This window comes from Spermophilus citellus, assembly GCF_964194105.1.
Source record: "Spermophilus citellus genome assembly, chromosome: 2".
Lineage (NCBI taxonomy): Eukaryota > Metazoa > Chordata > Mammalia > Rodentia > Sciuridae > Spermophilus > Spermophilus citellus.
The window spans coordinates 142,453,128-142,461,001 of record NC_138183.1 but is presented as its reverse complement, the minus strand read 5'-3'; the positions used below and the strand labels follow the sequence as shown (position 1 = coordinate 142,461,001).

At 35.6% G+C, this 7,874-nt stretch overlaps 1 pseudogene across 1 annotated transcript; it reads right to left on the bottom strand.

Annotated features, from left to right (window-relative positions):
• Window positions 1-1,171: 1,171 nt before the first annotated feature.
• On the bottom strand, window positions 1,172-2,090 carry LOC308641621 (putative olfactory receptor 10D4; annotated as a pseudogene). Its single transcript has one exon. The product of its transcript is annotated as a putative olfactory receptor 10D4 (transcript).
• Between the last annotated feature and the right edge of the window lie 5,784 nt (window positions 2,091-7,874).

The window sequence follows — 7,874 nt, the reverse complement described above, 5'->3', positions numbered from 1 at the left end:
TCTATTTTACTTCTAAAATACAAATTACTTCCTCCCTATCCTACTTTTTTCTCTTTGTCTCTCTCTCTTTCCTTTCTTCCCTCCTTTCCTCCCTTACTCCCTCTTTCTTTCTCTGTAATATTTATTTCATTCATCTGTCCAAGGGGAGTTAATGTGGCTTATAAGAAGAGTCATAAATAACTAGTAGATAAAATATAAATAGAGAAAATAATATAGAAAAAGAGGACGAGAATTATATTTATTACACAATTTAGTATAGTTTCTATAAACAAAACTTACCTGTTTTACCCTCAGCATTATGGAACACAGAGATTAGGGGAAGAAAAATAACTTATATTGTTTGTTTTATGAGAAAGGAAGAAACTTCCCGTGGGAGGGAAATTTACTATTCCTATTTGAATTTAAATAATTTTAGTTTGGTTTTTCTTTATAGAAACAGAAATAAATCAACATCTTTGTTTTAAAGCCAAATAGCAAACTATTTACTGTCAATGGGAGTTTTTTATTTTTTAATCACATTTTTACAAGACAAAAATTCTTACTTTGTGTATCTAATGAGAAACAATATAGACTCATATCTTTCCAGAGGTCTAATAATGCAATGAAAACATCTAGGTCCAAAGGAATCCGCACAATAAAAAACTCTCAAAATCACACAAGACTTTATTCCAAGAAGATATTACCTTAAATATTAGTTAACTAAGTTTGAATTTTGATGTTGCTTGCTGGAAATTGGAGTTCACTCTCTAAAAGAAAAGAGACAGAATTCTGATGTTATGTGTTAGCCTTTCTTCAATTTTTTTCTCTCACTCTCTTTTTCCTCACGATGTATAAGAGTACACTTTCAACCAAGACCATGAGGAGACAGATGTGTTTTAATTCTTTCAACTATTTAAACAACTAAGAAATGTTTTGGGGTACAATTGTGCTGAGACAGAATTCATACAGCATGAGTACAATGTCAAGTAGCAACATTATCAGTTCTATTTCATTATAAACATGGGGGGAAAAGCTGGACAAGTATATTAAAATACTGAGAATAAGAGGTAGATTGATTCAGAGTATATTTTATTTCAATATGTTTTGAGAACCGCAGATGAGAATTTGTCCTATGATATGGAAAATCAGACTTCATCCTAAAAAGCTTTAGAGTCTTTTATTTATTTTTTATTTATTTTTCCAGAGCAAGACTTCTCTTGGGAAATACATTCCTCAGGGCTGATTTTACGTCTTTATTCCTCAGGCTGTATATAAGTGGGTTCAGCATGGGAGTCACAAGGTTGTTCAAGATCTGAACGACAGCACCCATCAGAGGCCTGGGGTTAGGCTGTAGGTAGATGATGATGACTGGCCCATAGGCACAAAGAATCACAGCCAGGTGGGCACTGCAGGTGGAGAATGCTCTTTGCCTGCCCTCTGTTGAACGAATTTTGGATATGGAGATCCCAATGCGAGTGTAGGAAACAAGGATGAGAAAAAAGCAAATGAGAGACAAAAGACCAACATTTGTAAAACCCACTCTCTGAGCCAGAGATGTGTCCTCACAGGCTAGAGGTAGCATTGCAGGTATATCACAGAAGTAATAGCCCACCTCGTTGGAGCCACAGTAGGGTAAACTGGAAGGTGACGGAGGTTAGGATAATGGCATGGACACAGCCACCCATCCAGGTCCCTGTGGCCAAGACAGAGCACACTCTGTGGTTCATGATGACCATGTATCTCAAGGGAAAGCATATGGCAACAAAGCGGTCATAGGCCATCACTGTGTACAGGAAACACTCAGTGCAGCCCAGGAAATGGTAGAAGAAGAGCTGGGCAGCACAGCCCTGGAAAGAGATGCCATGTTCCTGCCCTGAGAAGTACAACAACATCTTAGGAGCAGTTGTGGAAGAGAAACCCAGGTCAAAGATGGAGAGGTCTCCCAAGAAAAAGTACATGGGAGTGTGAAGCCGAGAGGAGGAGATGATAGCAGTGAGAATGAGCACATTTCCCAGGAGGGTACACAAATAAAATAATGAGAACACGAAAAAAAGGGCTGTCTCTAGGCCCTCTGTCTCAGGGATTCCCAGCAGGATGAATTCGCTCACCATCGTTTGATTTCTCATTTTTATAGAAGAATCAATTCTTGATTGTCTGTAGAAAGAAAGCTGTGGTTAAATTTAATATGTATTTAAATTTGTTCTGTTTAGATCAGTGCAATGAAATGGAGAAGAAAATTATCTAGATATTTAGAGAGTGATGCTTTCTGAAAAAATTGTCTTTACCTTCCCACATCTCCCAAGATGGGTATACCCTTCCACAGTGTAGTTTCCAATAGCAGGTGGCACTCATGAACAATCCCACTCAGCCTCATTGGTCTATTCTCCTATCTTCCATTCTGCATACACACTGTTAAATTGCATTAATTGAAATGTTCCTTTGTGACACTTATGGAAGCTGCACGTGAAAAAGATACAGTATTTATTCAGTGGTCTCATCCTCTGGAGTCCCTGAACTTAGTGCAGATGAGTGACTGGTAGCCTCCACCTCAGGCTCCAAAGTCTATAATTCTCTAAGCAGGTCCAATTTCAACAACACTAGTTTTGCACCAGTAGGAGACACAGGGGAGAGGGTAGTAAAAACACCTTTACAAGTTTTATAAATTGAGAACCTTGAATTTTTTTATTGTTTTATATTTTCCAACACAGTAAGATCTTTAAATTATAGATCGCTCCGTGGATTCTAAAAACAATGCCTAAGACCCTATCAATATCTATTATCTCTCTTTCTCTGTCTCTCTCTCTCTCACACACACATCTATATATGATTATGAGGAAAGACAAGATAAAACATAAAGGTAAACTGGGCATGGTGTCCCAGCCCTGTAATCTCAGAGGCCCAGCAGGCTGAGGCAGGAGGATCATGAGTTCAAAGCCAGCCTCAGAATTTTAGCAAGGCGGTAAGCAGTGAGACTCTTTCTTTAAATAAAATACAAAAACAGGGCTGAGGAGGTGGCTCAGTGGTTAAATGCCCCTGTGTTCAATCCCTGTACCAAAATATAAATAAATAAATAATAAACAAAGGCAAAACTTCAGGTACTCACATAGCAAACACTGTGCATAGCTGGCTGGATTGTTGAATGTTGTTTTTGTTTCCTCCCCAGTAGAAGAAAGAAGCTTCCCCTGCCTCAATTCCCAGCAGCCTACAGGTTGCTAATAAGGGTCCTGAATTACTCTCTTTTTAAGCTATTTTCATGTAGCATACCACATGTCTAAGGGTACTCCAGCTCCCTTACAATCATTTCCTGTCTGACCCCAGGAACTGCAACAATTCGTAAACCCAGGAGATTTTAATAACCTTGGTTTTCCTTTGGGCATTAATCCTTCAAGTCAGGAACCTCATTGTGCAAGAGTGCAATTAACTACTTGGTATAATTGGAGCTCAGAAATGAGAAAGTGAGATGAAGAGAAAGAGAGAGAGATTATTATAATTTCCTTTGTAAAATATACTTTGTGGAATAAAGGTTGATCTGATACCTATATAGCACATATTTTTATTTAGTGCTTTTTAATGTGCTAATGTTTTTAATAGATCATTTATACATTATTTTACTCCACAATACTGCCAGAATTGACCTATTGCAACAGCAACTGCAGTAGCTGAGAGAATTAAAGAAATTGATGAAAAGCTAGGCCCAGTAAGTGTGGGAACAAGGGCAGCTCCAGGGCCATTAGCAGTAGAGTTTTGTGGAGCAGCCTTAGAGCAAGACTCAGGTTCAATAGTCTCATCCTCTGGAGTCCCTGAAATTAGTGCCCTCTGCTTTTGTGGAACTCAACTTAAAATTCAGTACAATGTCCTTGGTTAAGTCATATGCTTGCCCTGTGTTCAGGGTCCAGGGTCCAGGGGAACAAATATGGGCAGTGCTCAATGGTATGGAGAGGGGCTACTGCCTAGATAGAAAAGTAGAAAATATGCTGAAGGGCCAATAAGAGTTTGAAGCTATTACTTGAACTGTCTGCCTTATGTACTGTGTGGCATATATTGTGGCTTCTATGTTAAAATGTCATGAATATTCAATAAATATTGAGTAGAGGGTACCAGACCTAATTCTTCAATGAAAACAATTATACATTTGTTTATTTACATGTACATGAATTCCACTATTCCAACAAATATCTAGAATCCAATTTATGCCAGATATTAGTCACTTGCTAAGAGAGACAGACAAGTGAACTGTAAAATGGATTAGACATATTCCCTTGGCTGAAGAAATGTAAACTATCTCTGGGAGAAACAGCATCGTACAGTCTTATTTAGATCTCAAAATTCTGATGGAATCTACAGAGATAGGAAAAAGTAAGTAATAAAGAGAGTTTTTGTTGTTTTTGCTGCTGCTGTTGTTTATAAATGCCCCAAATCATGGAAGGAGCTAGCCTTTGGCTTGTTTTTCAGGACTTTTGTCCATGAAGTTTCTGATCAAGTTTTAGTGCTTATAGGATGTTTAGGTAGTAACACCACTCTGAAAACATCTCAAATCTGGAATCATTAAAAATTAATAAAATTAAAATTTAAAACATTATTAAAAATTAATGTTTTTCTTACACACTAAACAAATGATAAAAGATAAAAACTAGATACTTTTATCTTTCTTTCTTTTTTTTTTTCCTTTTCAGTATGATAGAGGGAACTCAGGGCCTGGCACATGCTGGGCAGGCACCTTACCTCTGAGCCATGTCCCCAGTCCAATCCTTGATTATCTTTAAATTTTGGAGCACCATGACTGGCATGAAGAATTATTTTTTATGAATAAAGAGATGATTCATATACTTGTGACGAGCAATCAAAATTTCTTTAAATTTATATTAGCTAAAATTTAGGAAGGCAAATAAAATAGACTATGTTAGATGTTCACTTTAGAACCAAGGTGGCATGTGCTAAATTACTGTGATTGTCACAGTGATAATACATCCACATCCCAAAAGGTCCAGTGTTCTCAGTGATGATACTTATTACAGATTTAGTAGTCATCAGAGGGCAATGGGACAGAATTTGATAAAATAGCAAAAGGTCTCTTATTTGTGCTTATAGTTCTCTTCTTCCAGAAAGCAACAAGATATTCCAAAATTAACATAAGCAAAAAAGTAAAATTGCAAGTTGTTTTTATCTGCATTTTTAAGCAAAGTTTTGCTGTTTGTGTCAAATAGATTTTGTATGTGTCTAGAACACATGAAATACTAATGTTTAAGGAATTATTACTATTTAATTGAGAAAATATAGATATATTTATGTAGTACAATATGATGTTTTCAATTAGGTAACAATTAATGTTTTATTATCTTATGAAATGACTAAATCAAGCTAATTAATATATGGATCACCTTTTTTTGTAGTGAAAACACTTAAAATCTACTCTCAACAGTTTTAAAGGCTACAATACAATTTTATTAATTCTAGCCATAGTATTGTGCAATAGATCTCTTGAACGTGTTTCCCCTGTTTAACTGAAATTTTGTATCCTTTAATCAATATTCCCTTTTAGCAAGCCCCAGTCCTTGATAAACCCCTTTCTACTCTCCACTTCTATTAGTTCAAATTTTTAATAATTCCTATACCAGAGAAAATGCACAGTACTTTTCTTCCTCTGTATGGCTTATAAATAAGATCCCTGAACTACAGAATTTTGAGATACTTGTTCAGGAAAAAGGAGAAAAATAGACACAAGATAAAAAAAAAAATGCAACTGGCAAAGTGCAAAAGCCTGGCATTAGCCTCATCTGATAGCATCAGAGCAGATGTTTATTTACTTAAGTTTCCATGTATGACAGTACACTAAAACCAGATTTCAATTCTCTTATCTGGATGGGCCTCCCACAGACGCCCTCTGGGAATGCTTACAAGGTAGGAACCAACAGAGGAGAGCAACAAATGGGTAGGAGAATAATAAACCCCACTCTGTGGCTTTACAACATTTTCTTGTAAATGAATTTAGGCATAATGTAGAAGCAACATAATTACTACTACACCACTGGGTTTTGAAATGACTCTGCTTTTTTTCCTCAAGAGTAATTACTCTGAATGTTTTTCCACTTCAACTTTTTAGATTTTATCATTTTCACTTGACCCCAGTCTGAAATATTCTTTCCTTCCTCTTGAAAACAGCTTTTTAAAAAGTAAATGTTACAAACTCATTGCAAAATAATAAAGAAACACACAAAAAATGTAAGTTATTCAAATCCCCATAAATAGGATTACATATTTTAACATTCAGGTGGACATTGTTTCCAATGTCCATTTATACATGGACAACTTGTATTGGGATAAAATAATGTGTAAGTATTCACAACTTCTGTAAGAGATGGTGTCGCTCAGGCCAGAGAGATAGAATACATCTGGGGACAAGTTACAGATGGGAACAACAAAAATAGATAGAAATCCCAAGAAGAAATACATGAGAGTTTCAAGAATAGAGGAAGAAAGGAATGCTATAAAAATCAGTCATTTCCAAGCAGAGTGAAGAGGTAGATGACAAAGAAGACACCTAAGAGAAAAGTCTTCATTCCCTCCATCTGAGGTATCCCCAGGGGAGTGAACTCATTGAGCACAATGTGATTTGGTGACAATGAGTGTACTGGTATTGTGTCTGTCACAATCACACTGCACCTTCCTATTTTTGTGTTCTTTGGAAAAAATCACATCTTATATAAAGATGCAAATATAGTATATTTAAACATTTCTAACTGTGCAATTTATGAAACCTTAGAGTCACAAAACTAAAATTTTTAATATAACATTTGTGTGTTTTCTGTATTGTAAAAAAATTGTATTTAAAAAGAGTATTTGTGGTAAGAATACTTAAAATTGATCTACTTTCTTAACAGATTTGTAAGTATACTATACAGTAATGTCAGATACAGAAGAATATGTTCATAGATGTATCTCTAGAATACCATATTTATTATTGTTTATTTATTAACAAAATCAAATTTTTAAATGCTCTAAAATGATTGCTTTTGACCAAAAACAGATTTAAACCATTTTTAATAACCCAAGACAGCAATTGTTGCAGCGAATTTGTTTTTGGCCAAATGAAAAGAATTGAGGTATTTGTTAATATATCATGTGGTCTGATTGTTCATATAGGATAGATAGGGTGGGTATTGAACGTCTTCTGTGTTGGGTTCATATCTCATTGACACCCTTTGTTCTCTATAGATGCCAGTATTTGGCCTGTCTGTTCTGTGATTATTTTCAATTTCAACTTATTTCCTTACTTCTTGTGGTTCTCGTTTCCCATGAGCCAGAACTTAATCATAAGATGACGCTGGATTTAAGAAAGACTGGAAAACTGGAAAATGTTTTATTTTAGAATAGCCATAGACTTGGCTTCACTTAGGATTCCTACTAATAAGAAAAGAAGGTGAGGATCAATGTTCAAAAATACCTAGCAAGGCCAAAGCACAAGAACAGACTTTCATGTGGAGATTCCTCATCTGAAGTAGCCTCTATTTGTTCTGTAATGTACTACACTCATGTATTACCTAAAGGGGTTTCTGTCCACAGGCAGTAGCACATCTTTAATGGTGTCCCATAAAAGTATTATAAAGCTGAAAGATTTCTATTTCCCTGTGGTGTCATACCCATCCTAATGTCATAGCAGGATGCATCATATGTAATGCTGTATTAATGTACCTATTGTGCTGCCAGTTACATACAAGTAGGGGACAATAAATTATGGGAGCTATATAGTATTTGACAGAGATGATAAATGACTATGTTATTGATTTATACATTTACCATACTATATTCTTTACCATTGTTTATAGTGTACCATTTTAAAAAAGAAAACCTTACTGTATACCAGCAGGAGCCTCATACGTCTTATGTTTGATTCATAT